The following is a 23,388-nucleotide window of genomic DNA, read 5'->3' as shown; positions in this document are numbered from 1 at the left end:
GCACGAAGTAGATGAGACACTTCGTTTTTCACCGTAGTTTCGACACGCGCCGTATAACGGCGAGGGCGTTGAGCGAATTGTAGCGAATAGCCTCTCTTTATAGTGTTCAGCACCCATTCTGATACCCCGGGAAGCTTTGACCACGCATCTGCGTGAATAGCTAGAGGCAGAATGAAATCCGGGCTCTGGCCGCGGCAAAACGGCAGCTCGAGAGCCCTGGTATACTGGGAACACAACACCGTGTTTACAGCGTTCGAGGCGGGGGGCGCGCTGATCACAGCGGGCAGCCTGGCCGCGCTCAGCTTTTTTATGGCAGATTGTGCAGAAAAAGTGAGCGGGGCAGATCCCGTAGGATTCGGCGTGTCTGTGAGAAAATGTGGGCGCGGGACTGCGGGCACATTTACTACACTGAAAACATTGTCGGTCAGAGCCGACTGAATGTGTGTTGGTTTCGTTTTTACAGAAACCAAGGGACACGCAGCATGCAGTGTGAGCGGGCATTGTGACATGGGCACGTTCACTACATTGTTTGCACAATCGACCTGAGTCGATTTTATTTGTGCTAGCCCTGCACCGTGGCGAGCTGTGTCTGGGTGTGGGAATGGGCACTGGGGGGTGGGCATTCTTACAACACTCATAACACCATCGGCCGTGGCCGGAACACCAGAAAATACACTCTTTATTGGATTTATCTGGGTAGCCGTAAAAACGGCTTTTGTGCGCAGGCAAACGGGCTGAGACACCGGCTGGCTCACTGCGAAATACACTGGGACAGTCGCGATGCTTGGAACTGACCGAGCGAGAAGTTTTGGTGGAAATCCGGCCGCAGCGGGATCTGAACACCGTCGCTTTCCTAGAATGGCTAGGAAGACTTTGAGGCCTCGGGCTTGATCTCAATCCTCGGCCGGGGCCCGCGCTGAGGGGGGCGGCGTCCAGCAGAGCGAGAGCGCGGTCTTTGGTCTCGGGCGTGGCGGCGCTGTGAAGCGGCGGCGGCGGGCGGTGCAGGCTGCGGCTGAGAGCTGCGAGCAGACGGCTGTTTTGAGCGGCCTGCAGCGGAGCTCGAGCGCTTCGGAAGGAAGTGCTTCATAGCCTGCGAAGTCTTTTGCACCTCCATGAATCTGTCCGCGAAATCTTTGACGGCAGATCCGAAGAGCCCCGCTGGTGAAATGGGCGCGTCGAGGAACACAGAGCGCTCGGCTTCCGTCATCTCGGACAGCGTCAGCCATAAGTGTCTCTCAGCCATGGTGAGAGAGGCCATATTCCGTCCTATGGCCTGTGCAGCGGCTTTAGCAGCGCGAAGAGCGAGGTCTGTAGCGCTTCTCAGGTCTGCCACGCAGATCGCTTCGGGTCCTTCCTCGTCCAGTTTAAGGAGAAGGTCGGCCTGGAAGATCTGCAGGATAGCCATAGTGTGCAGCGCTGAAACTGCTTGCCCGGCGGCGGTGTAAGCGCGTCCGTGCATGGCTGACGTCACTCGGCAGGCTTTAGATGGTAGCGTTGTGTGAGCGCGCCGTCCAGCGGAGGGTGGGCAGAGATGAGACGCTACAGCTGGTTCCACAGGGGGACCGGAAAGGTACCCTCTGTCCTTCGCGCCATCCACCGAGGAGAAAGCAGCAGAGGCAGAGGTACGCAGCCTGGCGGAGAAGGGGGCGTTCCACGACTTAGTCACTTCCTCGTGAAGTTCCGGGAGGAAGGGCGCGGGCCTTGACTTTGACGGAGCCTCGTCATTTCCGAGAAAGCGTCCGTCCAGTCTGTTGCGCGGCGGTTGCGCGGGCGCCTCCCAGTCGAGGCCGATGCTTTCCACGCAGACGCAGAGCAGACGCAGAGCAGACGCATCAGCTCAGTCTCAATGCCGGCTCTCTTACCAGTGGTTTGGCGGGAAACGCTAGCAGAGGGGAGGTCCACGGAGCTCGCCCAATCCTCGCTATCAGATGCCAGAAGAGAACACGCCTCGGTGGGTTCGTCGAACTCGTGGACGGACGCGGCGGCAGGCGGCGGCCGTTGTCCGTCAGTGAGCGACTCGAGCGAAGCTGGTGGGCGAACCGGCGAGCTTTGGCGGGCTGGAGAAAGCTCGGGAGCACGCTGGGCGCGGCGCTTCTTGCGGCGCGGCACCACGGCGGGCTGTGGTGAAGGCTCGGAGAATGATGCCAGGCGAGTCCTCAGAGTCACCATAGGCAAAAACTCACAATGAGGGCATCCACCGTCAGCGAGCGCGATGGCCGCGTGATCCTCACCCAGGCAGGACACACAGATGACGTGACGGTCTCCGTCGCTGAGCGGGGCGCGGCACGAGCCACAGGATGGCATCTTTAAAAAGACGCAGCTCTTTTGTGATGAGAAGTGTGAGTCGCGTCAAGTAAGCGAGCAAACACTCTCAGCAGAGTAAAGATACACAGAGTATAAAAGGATATAGAACGCCGGAAAGCGCAGCAGGTACAGCAGTTGAAGGCGGCGAGGCCAGCGACTCCAGAGATCGTCCCACTGAAAAGCTTGCTTCGACGGCGCGGCTTCTCACTCCGGATCCAGCGATGCGTGTGCTTCGCTGAAGAGATGAAAATCAGCTTGTACCAGCCTAACGAGCATATTTATAGAGTGAGACCACGCCCTTTCTGGCGGGACGTGACGATATGGGCGCAAGTTGCCCCTATTGGTCATTACGTCACGCAGAGTCTCTCTCGATAGGCTGCTGCATTTGCCGCAAGAGCAGCCAATAGGCGCGCGAGCTGTTTCGCCTGTGTCTGCTTGCTGCTGCAAAGCGTTTTACATTAATAAAAAATTTAAGATAATTTTTGGCTTCAATATCTCGTGGAAAAGAGTTTTTCCCCTAGCGTAAGCTATTAGGCAGTACGAGAGATACTCTCGTAAGAGAACTTCCTCACATAATAATCTAGACTACTGTCTAACACTTGATGGCTGCTCTGTCAAGTCATCGGCGTCGGTTAGGAACCTGGGTGTGCTCGTTGATACCAACCTTTCATTTGAAAGTCACGTGTGTAGGATCTGTAAAACTGCTTTTTTTCATCTAATGTATCAAATATATCTAAATTGCGTCATATGCTCTCAATGAAAAATGCCGAACAATTAGTTAATGCGTTCATGACATCAAGGCAAGATTATTGTAATGCTATTATGGGTGGTTGCCCTGCACGCTTAATAAACAAACTACAGCTGGTCCAAAATGCAGCAGCTAGAGTTCTTACCAGAACCAGGAAGTATGACCAAATTAGCCCGGTTCTGTCAACACTTCTTTGGCTCCCTATTAAACATCGTATACATTTAAAAATATTGCTGATCACTTACAAAGCACTAAATGGTTTAGCTCCCCAGTACTTGAGCCAGCTCTTAACGCATTATAGTCCTTCATGTCTATTGTGATCTCAAAATTCCGGCCAGTTGATAATACCTAGAAAATGAAAATCGACTGCTGGTGGTACAACAATCTTCCTAACATTGTCCGGGATGCAGACACACTCTGTCAGATTAACACATCTCTTTGACCTAGCATACACATAACACATTATAGACTTCTATAATTCAATTTAGGCTGCATAGTTTAGATCAGCCGGAACCGGGAACACTCCCCACAAATCCTGATGTACTTGTTACATCATAAGAAGGATGGCGTATACTCTAATATTAGTCTCTCTGTTTATCCGAGGTTTACCGCAGTCCGCCGGATCCAGATCTGATGCAGGACCTGCACCTGGACACGATGACAACGCAGTCCTAAAGTGTCAACCGCCCGTTGGTGTTTTAAGCCCCCAACGGATCCTTCAAGGCAGCGGTGCATGGAAGGCGCTCCCCGCCCCCTGACGCGTTTCAGCCAATCGCTGCAAAATCTACCATTGCCAATCTGTTTACAGTTAGCTAGATAGCTGAGCGTGTCTTCAAATCCCTAGCAGCTAGTGTTGGCTATATTTCAAAGCATAGTCATTTAAAAAAAAAAAAAAAAACATTTCATTATGAATTCAGATCTTAGAATATTGCTCTATGCAACTTACCGTACCAAGTTGAGTGGAGTCAAGATCGATTGCTCGTTGGTGAATGCGAGCACCATTGTTGCGATTGGCTGAAACGCGGCAGGGGGCGGGGAGCGCCTTCCATGCAGCGCTGCCTTGAAGGCTCCGTTGGGGGCTTAAAACACCAACGAGCGTGTCGCCCAGTCCCTTCCCTGTTTAATAAAGTCAGCCGGATCCCGGCCGTATCCAGATTAGATGGTGGACCTGCACCTGGACCCATCCATGACGCATCCCTGAAGTGCCAGCCTCATCAGCCCTGTGAAGGCCTCATCGACACGACAGCCATCAGCACTGATCCTCAACAAACTCGTCTCCATTCCGGCGTGATGACTCCGACTTCCAACCAGATGGAACTGGATTAATATTCTGAATGTTCTGATCCAATCTGATTTATAACCTGTAATGCTGCTTGGATCATAATCATACACTGTTCACTCGTTGGCCAGAGGAGAACTGGCCCCCGACTGAGCCTGGGTTCTCCCAAGGTTTTCTCCAAAATGACATATATAACCCAGAATGCATTGTTTTTTACGGTATATTAATTTTTTAATGGAAAATGGTATGATCCTGTCAGAATTTGGCCTTTTTTTACAGCAAGGGTAACAGTACTACTAGGTTCCTTTTTAGGTATTCATTTTTATACTTGATACCTTTAACTGTACTTTAACTCCTGGAGGGCCACTATCCTGCAGAGTTTGGCTCCAACTTGCCTCAACACACCTGCCTAGAAGCAATGGTAGATTAAAATGGCCCCCTTATTTTATTTTGTTTTATGTGTTATATTTTCTATTTATTCTTTGTGCAGCACTTTGATAAACTTGTTTTTTAAAATTTGCTATGTATATAAAGGCGATTGGATTTTTTGCTGCCGTATCCTTTTCACCTTTTTTATCCCAGTTTTCATGCCTGAATGCAGAGAAGCGAAACCACATGAACAGGCTGCGGCGAGATGGCCGTTCATGAATGATTCGTCACTCTGTCTGTATTAGCAGTGATAGATCAGATCATTTTACTGACTTGATTTGATGACTTTGAATTTTGTTCAGCAAAATGAAAAAATAATTAAGTCGTTCATTTGAGCAAAGTTAAAATGTAATTTCTCAATAGCTAATTTTTTCCGAACACATTTACATACGCAATCTTTGATCATATTCCAAATTAGGAAGCAATTATAATACAGCCAAAGATAAATTATGACCAATGCAGTGAGCGAACAGTTCATAAGCGACCCATCATCACAGAGACAGTGTTTTACATCTTCAGCATACCACAGAGATACCCAAGAAAAGATACAGGTAAAAGAAAATATTTAATTTCAGTTATGTTCACATACAGTGAGAAATTATTGGTTAATCTATCCAATTGTCCAGTGTTGCTTAATGCTTATACAGTATTACATCAGAGAACAGATGTAGGCTTCAAAATAACATGTAGCTATGCCTAAAATAAATAGTTTAATTTTGCTTTTAGAAATTGAGTATGGATTATAATATTACAAATAAATACATTTTCCTAAGTTGATTTGTGTTAGGCCCATCTGTAAAATTATGCAGCAGATGTTTTTTGTTTTGTTATCAGTTTGTTTTGTGTTAGTATGTCAAGTTTACAGACGCAAAAAGGTGCCTAGATGTTAAAAGTGTGTTATGTAATCACTGCCCATTATCACACAATACAAGATTACTTGAAATCATTTTAGTTCACGTATAGAGATTGCAGAGTGATACATTAATCAATAAAAATTACTTCCAATAATCCTGAAAATAGGTTAAGGGATTGTTCGCCCAAAAATGAAAATTCTGTCATCATTTACTCACTCATGTTGTTCCGAAGTTCCGAGTTTTTTTCTTCTGTTGAACATAAAAAAAATATTTTGAAAATGTTGGTAATCAAACCGTTTCGGTGCTCATTGGCTTCAATTGTATGGATGAAAAATAAACAATGAGACATTTCTAAAAAAATCTTTTTATGTTAAACAGAAGAAAGTCATATTTGGACACTTATCTTTTTGAAAGATGTTACCCTTATTAGACTATCCTGCTATTTACTTTATTAATCTATGTTACTTGTCTTACTGTGAATGAGACGGTGCACAAACAAGTTCGACCTTACATTTGTTAAATATTATTTTTCCCTCGGAAATGTGTCACATTACAGAAGTGCATGTTCTCTTCCGCGGTCTCACTGATGGTAAAATAGGGTGACGTGGTTGTTAAATGTCATGTACATCTTTCAGGATGCTAATATAAGGGCCCCAGTGGGCCGATAAAGCCGACACGTTGTGTTCTCAAACAAGCTTCACTCAACAGTTGCATTGGAGTCAACAGCTTCAGGGGAGTTTACACACACAGTGAATTTTCCTCAAGGTCTAAGCCTTTGTTCCTGCACTGACATGTGCAGTGGTTACGCTCAATGTTTCTGTTTGTATAACAAACATGGAGGTCTTTCATCTGAAACCCAGGTGTTTTGTGTAACGAGTTTCTTTATTAAAAAATAAAGAAAAATAAGATCAATATAATCATTGTTATCATCTGATTTGTCTTAATTTAAATGCTCCCACCTCCCATTTTCATGTTTCCATTGAAACATGGGGAGTATTTGTAGTGAGTGTAATCAGGTGATGACAGGTGTGACTGGTTAGTATTCTGGTGATTGTGAACGGATGGGTGGAACTGAAGGACCTGGTGCTGAGGACGTGTTGGTGGAATCCTCGACATTAACACCTTAAGCCTAGTTCACACTACATGATTTTAAGCCCGATTTGCAAATCGTTGAGCTCGCCGACAGGTCAGGGTGTTATCGCGTGCAAATCGCGGGAGATTAGCGGGCGATGAACGCTCGCCAATCTGTTAGTATGAAAGAGCCAACAACGCATCAAAGACGCTCGCAGACGCGTCGCCGAGCCCAGAAAAATATCTAGCATGCTAGATATCCAGAGCTGTTGCGCGACTCAAGCTCACGTGATGTCATGAGCTACAGCCAATCAGAGCAAGGCATGTTCGCGTGTTGTGTTCTTCTTCGCTGGGTATTGGCGCGCGTGCTGTTTCGCATCATTTCCGGTTCGTTTTATCGCGTGATTTTTTCGTGACAAAATGTGGTTTGTAGACAAGATAGAATCGTTGGGTGACAGAGTTGTTGTCAACTCGTGTAGTGCGTTACCCCCTGTTGCGGATCAATCACGTTGTGTCGTGTGGTGTGAACTAGCTCAACAACTTGAACACTCCTGATTTCACAGAGAGCAAGTCATGTAGTGTGAACCGCACAGTTCAGCCCGACGTTTTAAAATCATGTAGTGTGAACTAGGCTTCAAGCAAACTTTTTAAAAGGTCAGGACTCATTTGTCCAGGGCCTTATCACATTTATAAACTTCTAACCCTAACCTATAAGGAAGCTATGACCTTTTGTGATACTTTTACTCCAACCATAGTTCCCTCAAGTCTAGGCCTATTATATTGAGAGTCATACAGCAGTGCTGGGGAACAGCAACCCCCTTTGAGAGCTTAGGATCTTTTTTCAGGTTCCTACACTACAGAAATAACCCGGTAAAATTTACAGTTAAACATCACCAGTACTTTACCATAAAAAAACACAGGAGCAATATTTTAGGATTCATGGGACTGAACTGAAAAAAACCCCTATATATTTCATGAACTGATATAATTTTTTATATTGCATCTAAAGCAGGTGTGCCCAATCCTGTTCCTGGAGATCTATACCTTACAGCAAAGATCAGCTCCAACCCTGATCAAACACACCTGAACCAGCTAATTGAGATCTTCAAAAACACGTAATAATTACAAACAGGTGTGATGAGGAGAGCTGGGGTTTTTGCAGTTGCGTTCCTGCAGTGTGTTTGACCTTTGACCTCGGCCTTCGAATGAGTTTCTAACACCAGCAGTGGGGAGAACAAAGACGGCAGACGCGGTCGAGGCGGTGAATGGTCGGAGAGATGTCAGAGGGAAGTGATGTGTCAGGAAGTGAATTTGGAATGGACGTAGGTGCCGGTGACGGGGAAAATGAAAAAGATGGTATATGGCATAAAGTTAGGCGAAAGCGTAAAAAGACTAGACAGCTAACTGAATCTTCCCAGTCTGATAAAGCTGATGTACACAGTGCAGGGGTAGTAGAAGTAGCAACGGAGTTTAAAGTAGTTGTGAAATTGGTTAAAGAGGGCACGCCGTTTAGTAAATGGAATCCGGTTAAGCTTACAAAGGAGATAAACACACTAGTTGGAAAAGTGAAATGTGCAAAAGTTTTGCGGGACGGGTCTTTGTTAATCATCTGTAATGATGCCAAACACAAAGAGAGAGCGCTCAGTTTGAGTAAAGTTCTGGATGAAAATGTGAGTGGAAAGTTGCTTGACAGTGGAAAGTATTTGCGTGGTGTCATTACAGGCATTCCACCTGAGGTCCCAGTTGAAGAGATTAAATCCAATGTATCGGGAGGAAAGGTTGTAGAAGTGAGATGACTAAAAATGAACAGAAATGGGGAAAGGAGTGATAGTTTTTCAGTCATGTTGAAGTTTGAAGAGAGGGTTCTACCAGATAAAGTCTGTGTTGGTTACATGAGTAATGGCGTTCGGCCGTTTATTCCTCCACCACTTTGATGTTTTAAATGTCAAAAGTTTGGACATGTCGCGGCAGTATGTAAGGGGAAGCAGAGGTGTGGGAGATGCGCCGGGGAACATGAACATGGGAAATGTGAGGAAGGAGCTACCTTGAAATGTTGTAACTGTGGAGGTGAGCATAGCTCAGCTTACAGGGGATGTACAGTTAGCAAAAGAGCTGTAGAGTTACAAAAGGTTAAAATCCAAACTGGGGTCTCGTATGCGGAAGCGGCTAGGAAAGTACCTGCTCAGCCAACTGTACAGTTGAATAAAACAGCAGCCGTAGAGGCACGCAATTCTGCTTGTCAGGGATGCAGTAAGATCAGAAAAGATACCCTACTTATAAAAGATGACTTTGTTCTGTTCATGGAAGAGATTATTAATTGTATTGCTCAAGCTGAAAGGAAGACGGAAACAATTCAAATAATTGTAAAAGCAGCGCAGAAGTATCTCGGTTTTAAAAATACTAGCTGGGAATTAGTGGAAGAGAGATTAAATGAGAGTCAGTTTTCATTCCAAACTCAAACATGGAATGGTGTACCGTCTGTCTCATGATAATTATTCTCCAGTGGAATGCGAGAAGTCTCATCAGTAATGGTCAAGAGTTTAAGAAGTACATTTCTGATTTGGGAGACAGGCCCCATGTAATATGTATTCAGGAAACATGGCTTAAGCCTCAGTTAGATTTTATTATTCAAGGTTACACAGCAATAAGAAATGATTGGAAGGATAGACAAGGTGGAGGAGTAGCAACATTTGTTCAAGATAGCCTGAGGTACAAAGTTGAAAATATGGGGCAGGAGCATGAATCAGTAGTTGTTAAAATCTGGATAGGTAATGATCAAGTTTCAGTGGTTAATTTTTATAATCCTAGTAAGAGGTTGAGTATTGAGGACCTAGGTGCTGTAAGAGGACAGATTCAAGGAAAGATAGTGTGGTGCGGTGATTTTAATTCTCATACTGTACTATGGGGAAGCCTGAATACAGATGCAAATGGTGTGATTATTGAGGAGTTCCTTGAATTGAATTCGCTTGTTTGTGTTAATGTGGTAGAGGTACAAGATATGACTGTTGTAGAAACACAAAGAGTTATTTGGATTTAACATTTATATCGAGTGGAGTGGCAGGTATTACATCATGGGAGGTGTTAAGTGACTCACCTATGGGTAGTGATCACTTTCCCATAATTGCAACAGTTGGAATTGATGTAACTAAAGAAGATGAAGTGTGGGTACCGAGATGGAGGTTAGATAAAGCCAACTGGGAATTATTTCAAGTTTTAGCTGAGAGGAAGTGTGGTGAATTAGATGAAAGGTGTTTGAATGATGTGGCATTACTTAACTCTGAACTTGTGTCTGATATTCGTCAGGCAGCTGAGGTCTCAATTCCAAAGACTGGTGGAGGAGGACTTAAAAAGCCTGTACCATGAAGACTGGTGGAAGACAGAAGTAAGGCATTTGCAATTAAAGACAGAAGTAAGGCATTTGAGCAGATAGGGAAGAATCATACACTTAAGGCTTTAGTCCAGTATAAGAGAGCGCAGGCTGTTGTTAGAAGGACTGTTAGAGCTGCTAAAAAGGCTTGCTGGAGGGAATATTGTAATAATATTGGGAGAGAAACTAAGCTGTCAGATGTCTGGGGAGTTATTAGGATAATGAATGGTGTAAAAAGGAATTATTCTATGCCTGTTTTGCTTTGTAATGGTCAGACTGCTGTTAGTAATAATGAAAAAGCAGAGTTGTTGGTGGAGACTTTAGTTAAAGTACACAGATCTGCGAAATTGTCAGACACTGCCAGGTGCTGTAGAAAGGAGGCTTTAGCTAAAAATCCAGGAGTTATTGTTCGGAAGAGAGTCTCAAGTCGGGATCTTGATATGCCTTTTTCAATTTTTGAATTAAAGAAAGCTGTCTGTAATGTGAAGCAATCTATGCCTGGCAAGGATGGTATTTGCTACTCTATGCTTGGACATTTAAGTGACAGGTCTCTTAATGCTGTCCTGAAGCTTTTCAATCTGGTTTGGGAAACAGGAAGGATTCCTGGTGCGTGGAAACAGGCAGTCATAGTGCCAATTCTGAGGCCTGGTAAGAGTGCAACTGACCCTTCTAATTACAGGCCCATTGCGCTTACCTCGCAGTTAGGAAAAACGATGGAGAGAATAGTAACAGATAGGCTGACATATTATATGGAAAGTAAAAACTTGTTCTGCCCTTTTCAAAGTGGTTTTCGTAAGGGAAGAAATTCGATGGACGCAATTCTATGTTTGGAGTCAGAAGTGAGAAAAGCCCAGACAAACAACGAAATAGTGGTGGCTGTCCTTTTTGATATAGAGAAAGCTTAGGATATGTTGTGGAAGGAGGGATTGTTGATGAAGCTTCAGAAACTTGGTATTGGAGGTAAGCTTTATAATTGGGTACTGGATTTTTTATTTGGAAGAGAAATTGAGGTTAGAGTTGGCACAGCCTATTCTATTACGTATGCTGTAGAGCAGGGGTTTTCAAATTGGGTGAATGTGAGCCTCCCCTTACAGTAGGTAAGGACAGCCGAGCCCCCCCTTCCCCAAAATCCTGTCCGCCTGCCCTAACCCCCACACACCTCTGCAGTAAATGCCATCTTTTGTGTGTTCCAGGCAATGAAGAGTTTCAATAAAAACAGATAAAATGTAAATATTTTTTAATATTGTATTTGAAGACATTTTATTTCCACAACTTTTTTTAAAGTGCATTCATAAACGATTCTTTGCAACAGCAAATCATTTCCAACTTCATGCAGGCCTAATTGAGGCTACTTTTAAAATCACTGAACGTCAGTAGGCCTAACCACCATGCTAACCACAAGTCAACAAAACATGCTTAACATGTAATCGGCGCCAAAGCCGATTGGAGAGAAACTGCACAGACGGACTTATCTTCAATGGATTTATTTTCAAGTATTATGGCTGTATGTTAATGGCATCTTTTTATGAATGAAGGTCCAGTATCACTGATATTAATATAGCTATGAAGTCTCCATGAAAATTATTTTTGCTCCGTACATTAAAGGGTAAGTTCGGTATTTTATTATATGCGTTTTATGAATGATTCTTTCATATGCACCTATGAAAGCATTGTAGAGGTTGGGGGAGCTACCAAATAAACCTAAAATTCTCGGGACAGCAGCATGTGTCCAAACTTTAATCTTAACCGTTCGATTTCTTTAGAAACGATCTTAAAACAGGGCTTTAATTGTAAAATACCGAACTTACCCTTTAAGCTTCAAAAAATATAACAACTTTTAATTTAAGTTAACTTAAAACAATCCTCACTTAAACCCATAATAAATGTCATATTTGCCTGTACCTTTCCTGTCTAACAGGTATGAAATATACAGAAATTGAATAAGGTTATAAAACAGTCCGTACTGCATAAATTATAAATGAAATATAGATTAATCGTTATTAAAGCTATAAGCGTTCCTTACTCAAGAGTAGTGAGTAATTTTCTCTGTTCTCTTTGTTCTTTCGTTAACTTTACTGACAGAGAGAATTAGTGGCTACTGTCACTTTAAGACCTGCTGACAGGATCTCACGCATCTCATTCTCTCACTACTCTTTACTTTCATTTAAGATTGTATTTAACTCATTTAAGACTGTTCTTGTGAAGATACTCGACAAAACGGACATTTTGGCATAGCCTAAATGTCTGTGTTATTTTTCGTTCAAGCGCGAAAGATAACTCGATACTGGCGCGTGTCTTTCTGTGCGTCGTGTGTGTGTGTGTGTGAAGCACAAAATATACTCCAGTTTGGACGCGTACATGGACAGCCGCGGACAGCACGGGCGCGCACTACTTGTATTACTGTCTGCTGAGGTCCGCTCGGTGAACGCGTACCACGCATGCACAGTAGATCGGCTTGGACAACATATTATTGTCCATTTATCGAACTTGCTCGAACGAACCATGCCTCTTCTCTTATATAGTAATTATATATTACTATGGACCAATTTACTAATGCTCGGACACACTTGGTCTCTCTTACGCAGTGTCAACTCTATATAATTATAAAATTTCCATTTATTTGCCTTAAAACGGTCTCTCAGATATTTCTTTCTTTCCAAACGACACAAACGGGATCTTGAAAAGTGTAGGGGGACATGTCCCCCCTGTCCGCATAAGAAATTACGCCCGTGGGTAGGACATCATCCCCAGGCTTCATGAACTTGCGCTCCAATTATTATTTTTTTTTTACTCGCGCTCCATGCTTTCACCGACGACGCTGACATATGGATCTCAATCATACTGTGTTGCCTGGACCCGCTCTGCTTCTGATAGGCTTGTAACGTGTTAGAGCTGCGTTCCTCTCATATGATTGGTAGGTGAAATTAATTGACTCGAAAATATTAAACCGCATGCAAGTTCCCCCCAAAAAATCTTTTTTTTCCTCACAGCCGATATTAACAGAGCTCAAGAGCTGCATACAGTTAATTTTTCTTCGCGTGTCGCGCCTCCCCTGTCGCTCTTTGGCGCCCCCCTGGGGAGGCGCGCCTCACCTATTGAAAACCGCTGCTGTAGAGAATGGTACACCGCAAGGCAGCGTCTGCAGTCCAGTACTTTTCAACATAATGATAAATTACATTTTTGATCGAATTGACAGAAGTATAGGTATATAAGTCCTTATATTCAGATGACGGGGCCCTTTGGATGCGGGGGCGTAATCTGAAGTACCTGTAAAAGAAGATGCAGGATGCAATTGGGGTGGTGGAGGAATGGGCTAATAAGTGGAGCTTCAGAATGTCTGTTGCTAAGACCCAAGTTTTTTGCTTTTCAAGACGACATAAAGACATTACATTAAAACTTTACGAGCAAAAGTTGGAACAAGTGAGTGCGGTAAGGTTTTTGGGAGTTATATTTGATGAGAAACTTACCTGGAAGCAGCACATAGAGTATGTTCAAATCAAGTGTAAAAAAGTTAATAATTTGTTGAGCTGTTTGTCTGGTCAGGACTGGGGAGCTGCAAGAGGAGCATTGTTGAGGATTTACCAGACTCTCGTGAGGTCTTCCCTTGATTATGGATGTTTAGCATATATGGGAGCTGCTGAAAGTCATTTGATTAGGTTGGACAGAGAACAATCACAAGGGATGCGTATTTGTTGCGGAGCTTTTAGATCGCCTCCTGTTGCTGCTTTGCAGGTTGAGTCTGGAGAACTTCTGATGTGGTTAAGGAGAGTTAAGCTAATGTATGCGTACTGGGTCAATCTACAGGGTCATAGCTGTGTTCACCCAGCAAAAGCTGTGTTGCAGGATTGTTGGGAACATCAGGAGTCTGTCTACTATAGCTTTGGGTGGATTGGGGATATTAAAGCTCAGAATGTAAGCCTGACAAGTTCAGTTCGACTGTACCATGTTCATCTATACCTCCATGGTTGTTTGTTATGCCAGTAGTGGACTTGCAGCTACAACTGGCATTGAAAAAGAAAAGTAGGGGTACCCCAGAATGGCTTGTTGTTCAAAAGTATTTTGAGCAGTTTGAGGAGCACCTTGTACTGTATACTGATGGGTCTAAAGATCCCAACAATGGCAGAACAGGAACTGCAGTGAGTATTCCACAATACAACATCAAAATTAAAAGTAGAACTTCTGATTATCTTGCAGTGTATACTGTTGAACTCACTGCCATTGCTTTAGCTCTTAACCCTCTGGGGACCAAGGGGTTTTTGGGGCCCTTGGGATGTTTTGACATGCACTGACATTTGTGCTTTTTTCAGTTATTTATAAACATGTTAATGTCAAAGGTGTAAATTCACTCTATATAGCACAAACGAGGCTACCATAATATGTGAGCAACATGTATGTACATGTTTGTATTTTTGAGAGAATATTATTTATGCATGGTTATTGAAAAACTTATAAGGCCACAAAACACATATTGATTATTTCTTCACAAGACTTTTGAAAATTGTATCACATAGTCTAGAATATTTGCTCCAAAACTATGTGAGAATCATCCTGACTACTCATTCAGATAAGTCAATAAAGTCTTTTAGAATGTGTATGACGTGTTTTGTTTGAGAAAGCTTTATGCGAGGAGGCGTGATCTCTCATTAATATGTATGGCATTTCACACCTGAGAAAGACAAAGACCCTCCCATAATGGCCCTATTAGGTGCTATCAGGCCCCATTACGAGGAGCCTTGCACAAAGAACTCAACTCAACTCAACTCAACTTTATTTATATAGCACTTTCAACACCACAAGTGGAACCAAAGTGCTGTACAGAAGGTATAAAAAATTAAATAAAAACAAAGACATAAAAACAATGCAAACATGACATACACAACTTACAAAGCATTATCAAATGCTAAAGAGAATAGATAAGTTTTAAGCGCACTCTGAAAAACACCCAATGAAGGACAAGTTTTTACAGATAGAGGAAGCTCATTCCAGAGCCTGGGAGCTGCAACAGAGAATGCCCGATCACCTTTACATTTTAAACGGGATCGCGGAACCATGAGAAGCAATTGATCATTTGAGCGCAGAGATCTACTGGATTGACAGCGGCTGATTAAATCAGTAACATACTCTGGTGCTAGGCCATGCAGAGACTTAAAAACATACAGCAACGCTTTGTATTGAACTCTGTATCGTATGGGTAACCAATGTAGTTTAATTAACACCGGAGTAATGTGCTCTCTCTTCTTAGTGCCCGTTAAAAGCCTGGCAGCTGAGTTCTGAACGAGCTGCAAACGGGAGAGAGAGGCCTGACTCACATCCAGATACAACACATTACAATAATCCAAACGAGATGACACAAAGGCATGAACAACCTTCTCCATATCGTCAAAATAAAGGATAGATTTCAATTTAGATATTGATCTAAGATGGAAGAAACTATTCTTAACGACAGCATTGATTTGACGATCGAATTTAAGCTCAGAGTCAAAAATGACACCAAGGTTCCTCACGCTAGACAGTTTTTTCCCGGGAAACAACCCCAGGCAGTCATCATCCACACACCCCTTATTTCCAAATAAAATCATCTCTGTCTTATCCTCGTTTAATTGGAGAAAGTTATTCGCAAGCCAACACTTAACTTCAGCCAAACATGCATGAAGAGACTGAATGGCACAATTATGGCCATATTTCAGTGGTAAATAAATTTGAGAATCATCTGCATACAGATGATACTGAATCCCAAATTTCTCAAAAATCGAACCTAGAGGAAGCATATAAAGGGAAAATAAAATTGGCCCCAGTATAGAGCCCTGTGGAACCCCACACACAAGAGGGGCAACGGAAGAAAAATAATTCCCTAAACTGACTGAAAAAGTCCTATCCTTCAAATAGGAAGAGAACCATTTCAGGGCTAAGCCCTGAATACCAACCTGATCCCTAAGACGATCAATGAGAATGTTATGATCAACTGTATCAAATGCCGCTGTAAGATCTAACAAAAGCAAAACAACACGATTTCCGGAATCAACACCTCGTAGGATATCATTAGAGACCCTCAGAAGAGCAGATTCTGTACTATGACCAGCTCTAAAACCTGACTGGAATCTATCGAAAATGTTATTTCTCATTAACCTGTTAAGCTTCAAGCCCACTTTTGAAAAATCCCCAGAAATGACATACACAAACTGAAACAGATACAGTTCATGAACCCTTTGCACTAAAAGCACAAGTATGATCTCATTTGAAAGCTGACACCTGGTTGTTTATTGTAAATGTAGAATTAATTATTGTCATAATGAAAAAAACAATTTTAAATAGCTTCAAAGTTTTGTAAAGTTATTAGAAATTTATTTTTATGAAACATCTTCATGAAAATAAAATTGAAGTTGGCCCTGGAGCAATCTAGAAATGCACTGCAGCTAAAGCCACATGTCTGACCATTTTATATTTAAAATCTGAAAATGATAAGTATAAAGCTCTGTATTTAGTTAAATGTTTTTCAAGATCATGTCAAATTACTTTATTTTGATTAGACTCTATTAGCAAACTGATGTTTAGTCATCTTCTGAGTCATCTATTCAGTCTATTGTCTCTATTGTTTTGTGGTGCCCCATTCAGTCTCAGTCTCCCCTGCACACATTTACACCTCTCCAGACTGGTTATTATGGCTCTAAATATGCATTTCTTTTGTCTGCATTATAGCTACTAACGACTGGCTATTCACAAGCTATTCATAGGGTTTCAAACCCTAATTTCTTTTATCAAAGTTCTCACTAAATATTTGAAACTGGTATCAAATGCACTGAAACATTTCAGTAAGCATTCCTATTTAGAAAAAAATCATAAAACAATAACTGCTCGTGGCAGGTGCGCCTGGGCTCGCTAGCATGTTAGCTTAGCACACCATCAATACACGACCATTTATGAGATTAAAACTATGTTTGCGCTCCAAACTCACTATATAACGCAAGTAAAGTGTTTTAAATAATCTTCTGTGATCTAACTTGGCTTCAGATTAAAAAAAATCAGACAGAAAATGTATTATTTAGTGTTCTGAACGATGATGAAATCTATATCGATTAGCATTACATTATAAATATAATCTATTATTATGAAATACCTGGCATGGCTTGAAGAACACAGGTAACTCAAATATCATTGCAATCATGTTTATTGTCTTCAAAACATCTTTATCTGCATGTTACAGCGATCTCTGTACTTTCTGTATCACTCAGTGACGTCCTGGAATGTCACATGACTATGGGTCTTCTTCATGATCCATATATGGACTTTTATTGGACATAATAGCGCCCCCATGCTATTGGTATGAATGGAAAACACAGCACATCTCAGTAAGAAGCGATCATTATGATTACATCGACGCATTTGGGTATAAATTCAATAAATATTATTCCTGTCTATAGAAATATGATGTGAATCTATGAGAATATATCAATATTTCTCCACATCTGCACATTGTTGAGCTAAAAGCCCTCAGGGACGTTGTTTTGTGAATCGCTGTCATGACGACAGCACGGAGTGTTTTTTATGAATGGACCGGCTGAGGCTCATAATTCATATTAAAGGTATCGACTCATTTTTTTCATTTCATAACTCCTGACACAAATTAAGACATAACTGTCACTATAAGTTTCTCAGAATACAATAGTGGTCAAATACTGAATCTTGAGTCTTATATCTTTTTAATAATGTATAGTTTGTCAAGGTATAACATTAAATCTGATAGTATATTTGAACTAAATAAAAAAAAAAACGCTTCAGTGCGCCGACGCTCTGGAGAAGGTTAAGAGGTTAAAAAGTCATTAAGTTGTGCATTCACAATTTTTTCCAGTATCTTAGAAATAAAAGGCAATTTTGAAATCGGACGAAAACTACTCATGTCAAAGGGGTCTAAGCCGTTTTTTTTTAAAAGGGGCTCAATAACCGCATGCTTAAAACTAACCGGAACAACACCAGATGACAGACTAGTATTCATAATAGACAGAATACTTGGGCCAATTGAATCAAGTACCTTCTTAAACAGAGAAGAAGGGAGCACATCACCAGGAGACCTGGTGGGCTTCATATGAGCAGTTATATCATTAAGCTGCTGCAAAGAAACAGGTATAAAACTGTTTAATTGGTTTGTAGGGTCAGCCGAAGCAATAAAATTGTTGCCAACAGATGAAATCTGAGATCTAATTCCATCAACCTTACCAATAAAAAAGTTTAAGAACTCTTCACACATGTCAGCAGAAGGAGTGAATGAAGGGGTAGGAGTAGGATGAAGAACAGCATTTACAGTAGAAAAAAGTACTCTAGAATTATTACAGTTTCTGGAGATGATGTCAGAGAAATAATTTGATCTTGCCAATTTAACAGCTCTTTGATACTCGTTTAAGCAGTTCTTCAAAATCTCATAAGAGACTTGTAATTTATCTTTAACCCATTTGCGTTCGGCCCTCCTACACTCCTGCCTAAGAGCGCGGGTAGTACTGTTCAACCAGGGCTGCGATTTGACTTTTTTCCCCCTGACTTTGACAGGAGCCACAACATCTAAAATCTCTAAACAAGAAGAGTTAAACTGATCGACCAACTCGTCTAAACCCATACAGGGAGAGTGTGACTTGATCAGTGAAAAAAATGAAGAAACATTAAAAACAGCAGAAAAACTACTAGCTGTGCATGGATTAAGTATGCGAGATGAAACTGAGGCAGAAACAATATTTCCTGGTGTGCCACAAGGAAAGTTAGATTTTAAAATAACAGTCTTATGGTCAGAAAAAACAGTATCAACAATCTTCACGCTATCAACAGAAACTCCCCTAGATAATACAAGGTCAAGCGTATGACCACGTTCATGAGTTGGACCCAAAACGCATTGTAAAAAATCAAATGACTCTAATAAATTTAAAAATTCTTTGACCAGGGGCTTTGAAGAGCAGCACACATGTATATTAAAGTCCCCCAAAATTAAAATATTGTCAAAAGAAGGGACAATACCAGATAAAAATTCAGAAAACTCCTGTATAAAATCCCCACGAGAGTTTGGGGGTCTATAAATCAAAACACATAACACAGATTTAAAAGAATTCAGTGTAATTAACTGAGATTCAAAAGTGCAAAAGGATGCAGAAGGTGAAAGTCTACACTTAAACTTGTCTTTAAAAACAACGGCAAGACCCCCGCCACGGCCAACAGACCTAGGGGTACTAAAAAAACTGCAACCAGGAGGAGAAAGTTCTGAGAGAGAAGTCATCTCACCAACATTAAGCCAGGTCTCAGTAACAAATAAAAAATCAATTTCATGGGAAAGAAAAAGATCGTTCAAAATAAAGGTCTTATTTGCCAGAGATCTCGCGTTACTCAACGCCATTGTCACTGGAGTAGGAGTGGTAACGGAAGAAGATTGCAGAGAGGAATCATAAAATGTTACCGGACTCCCGTCACGTAAAGAGCGAAGATTCCGATGATTAGCTCCTCGGTCTGCAGACTGTCGCCTTACGTAAACCATCCGCGAAGACTGAGGCATCAACGCCGAAGACGGAGAGACAGGCACAATGTATGAACATCTCAGGTTCACGACCACGGCCTCCGCCATCGAAGAAGCCGGTCCGATGACTGGAAACTTCCCGATCTTTTTCGATCTCACAAGGACTCCAGCACGCTTCCCACGTCTCCTTCGCCGTTTCCTCCACATGCACAGACATCCCGGCAGGTAACACATTTTCCTCAATGCGACTGGCACATAATGCAAGTGCAGATGCCAATCATCTCTGGGATCGCGAAATAAACAATTGGACACAGCCGATTGAATATTAAATAGCGTCATGCGATCATATACCAGAGGGGAGCAAACAGAGCGCGTGATAAAACAAACAAGAAACATTATAAATAAAAGAGACAAGGACAGACTGTGGCAAGCCGGCAAACATCCTGGCGCCATCATGTCAAATCAAAAAAGAATGAGGAGATTTAAAAAAGAATGGCTTTTAGATTGTTTTGATTTATTTACAACACAACATAATCCAAAGATACACAACAAAGGACTGGTTTATGGTTAAAATTGCTTTTTAATTATATATATACACACACACACACACACACACTGCTTAGAATAAGTGAACACACTCATGCTAAAGTTGACTAAAAAGAGGAATAAAAAATCTTAATGCCTTAATTTAAAAAATGAGGAAAACTCCAACCTTTAGGGACATGAATAATGTCCCTGAATTCTTTGTGAATGAATAATGTATCGCAAATAATTAAATGTTCTTCTTTAAAATACAGGGTGTATACGTCTGGACACTTCTATCACACACCCTTCACCATATAGACATGGTTTTATTTCAGTTCAAAGTTCAAAGTTAGAGTTGGAAACATCTTGAAAAGAAAATTGTCTTTTTCCATAAATGTCTTAGTTTGATCATACATATTTCAAAGTTAAGGATTCATTATTTTGATATAGCTTGCATTGAAACAAACATCTTAGTTGATTAGTTCCCTTTCGAGGGAACTCCAACTGCGTCGAATGACACTTTGGGGGAACGCCCCTCAGCGTAGCGTCTCTGAAGTATGAATGAAACTAAGCCAATCTCCGATTGGTGTTGCGTCATGACGTAATGTGTGACGACACATAGGCGGAAGCTATATAAGGAACCGGCACACACATGATGTCAGCTTTTTGTTCTTCAGCAAGCGCTCTGTGTCAAACTGTCTGTCCTATTTGGTGTTGTTTGTCCCATAAGAATTGTCCTAAATTATTGCAATATGGAATCTAGTGGCTCGGATCTCGCGTTTGCCGAGGCTGCGTGTAGATTACGGGTCTACTCAGCAATAAAGATTCTGTGACTGGGATCTCGCGTTTGCCGAGGCAGCGCGTAGATTAAAGGTCTGCATTGCAATTCAGAATCTAGTGGCTCAGATCTCGCGTTTGCCGAGGCAGCGTGTAGACGGGTCTACTTTTGCAATAAAGATTCTGTGACTGGGATCGCGTGTTTGCCGAGGCAGCGCGTAGATTTAAGGTCTGCATTGCAATACAGAATCTATAGTGGCTCGGATCTCGCGTTTGCCGAGGCAGCGTGTAGATTACGAGTCTACTTTGCAATTAGATTCTGTGACTGGGATCGCGCGTTTGCCGAGGCAGCGCGTAGATTTAAGGTCTGCATTGCAATAAAGAATCTAGTGACTCGGATCTCGCGTTTGTTGAGGCAGCGCGTAGATTCGGTCTAATCTGCAATAAAGATTCTGTGACTGGGATCTCGCGTTTGCCGAGGCAGCGCGTAGATTTAAGGTCTGCATTGCAATAAAGAATCTAAAGTGACTCGGATCTCGCGTTGTCGAGGCAGCGCGTAGATTCGGTCTACTCTGCAATAAAGATTCTGTGTGGGTGCGACGTGCGAGGCATACACAGTAAGCTCCTGAGGGCGCTGGCTGTGTTCATTGAGAAATATCTCGACGCACACACAGCCGTGTGTTCGGGTGTTTCAGCCTCGCGCCCATTGACTTTCTTCTCGAGAGGTGAAAGCCAAATATATTGTGAATGACTCGAATCTCGCCATTGCCGAGGCAGCGCGTAGATTACGAGTCTACAATAGGGACACACAATCATGGGAAATAATACTGTTTTGTGCGAGGCATTCACAGTCAGCTCCTGAGGGTGCTGGCAGACAGTATTCATTGAGAAATATCTCGACGCGTAGGCCTACAAAATAAACCATGCGCTGTCGGATGTTTCAGCCTCACACCTGTTGACTTTCTTCTCGAGGGATGAAAGCCAAATATATTGTTACGGCTCGATTCTCGTGTTTGCCGAAGCAGCGTGTAGATTACGAGACTGTAATAATATTAAAACAGTATTTTTTGGTGAAAGAGTACCGCTTCTAGAGCCCCTCCTCAAGGCAGGAAATCGATGTTGCTCTCCCGCCGTTAAACACGTTTCGGGACGCATCGATTTCCAGCGAATGCAGGCTGCACTGTCCGCCACAAGGGCTTGCGGCCAGGCAGTGTGCGCATCCGCACATCGGAAACTGTTTTCGATTATTCCCTGCCGGTCTTCCGCTTCAGGGTGTCGAGAACGAAACCGAAGGAGCCTCCCATCTGGGGAGCCCTCAGGAAATCGTTGTCTGTATCCCGCCGTAAGTGCGCTTCGGGACACATCGGTTTCCAGCGAACGCACGCTGCTCTGTCTGCCCCACAGGCTTGCGGCCAGGCAGCACTTGCGTCCGCACACCGAGAATCGTTTCGACCAAACCCTGCCGGAGAGCCGCTTCAGGGGATCGAGAACGAATCTCGAACGATACCCGAAGCCAGTCTCGAGAGGCTGGTTCCCTTGGGGTACAGACTACAGTTCAGTTTCCACCCACCAAAGTTCAACGGGGCGGTCTGGACTGTAGTTGACCCAAAGCAGGGTCGGGTATTGGAACAAGAAGTAAACTCCCTGCTGGTAAAGGAGGCTATAGAACGTATTCCTCCGCCAGACAGGGAGTCCGGGTTTTACAGCCGCTACTTCATAGTTCCCAAGAAGGATGGGGGGTTGCGTCCAATAATAGATCTCAGGCACCTGAAGCGTTCTCTGAGGAAATTCAGGTTCAAGATGCTCACTATTCCCATTATCGTGAGTCAAATTCAATCCGAGGATTGGTTTGTCACGATAGATCTAAAGGACGCATACTTCCACATATCCATCCTTCCATCTCACAGGAAGTTCCTGAGGTTCGCTTTCGGGGGCGAAGCGTACCAATATCGGGTTCTTCCGTTCGGCCTAGCTCTCTCCCCTCGCACATTTACCAAATGTATGGATGCAGCTCTGGCATCGCTGAGGCTTCAGGGCATCAGGGTGCTCAATTATTTCGACGACTGGCTGATTTTAGCACAGTCACAAGAGCTGGCGGTTCGGCATTGAGATGTTGTCCTCGCCCACATCCAAAGCCTGGGGTTGAGACTCAACACGAAAAAGAGCGTGTTGACACCAGCCCAGAGAACTACGTTCCTGGGAGTGGTGTGGGACTCGGTCACGATGCGGGCACAATTGTCTCCTGCACGGATCGAGTCCATCCTGACCACAGTGTCCGGGATAAAGCTAGGCCAAGCCATCACCGTAAAGGACTTCCAGAGAGTGTTGGGGCTCATGGCAGCAGCGTCCAATATAATTCCATTCGGCCTGCTGCACATGAGGGCCCTTCAGTGGTGGTTAAAAACCAAGGGGTTCTCCCCGAGGGGAAACCCGTTCCGCATGATCAGGGTTACGCGCAGATGCCTTCATTCCCTATCTATGTGGAAGAAAGCTTGGTTTCTGTCCCAAGGTCCAGTGTTGGGAGCGTCATGTCGCCGGAGAACCGTT

This window comes from Rhinichthys klamathensis, unplaced genomic scaffold, assembly GCF_029890125.1.
Source record: "Rhinichthys klamathensis goyatoka isolate OS25496 unplaced genomic scaffold, OSU_Roscu_1.1 h1tg000014l_1, whole genome shotgun sequence".
NCBI lineage: Eukaryota > Metazoa > Chordata > Actinopteri > Cypriniformes > Leuciscidae > Rhinichthys > Rhinichthys klamathensis.
Note: the sequence above shows the minus strand (reverse complement) of the source record.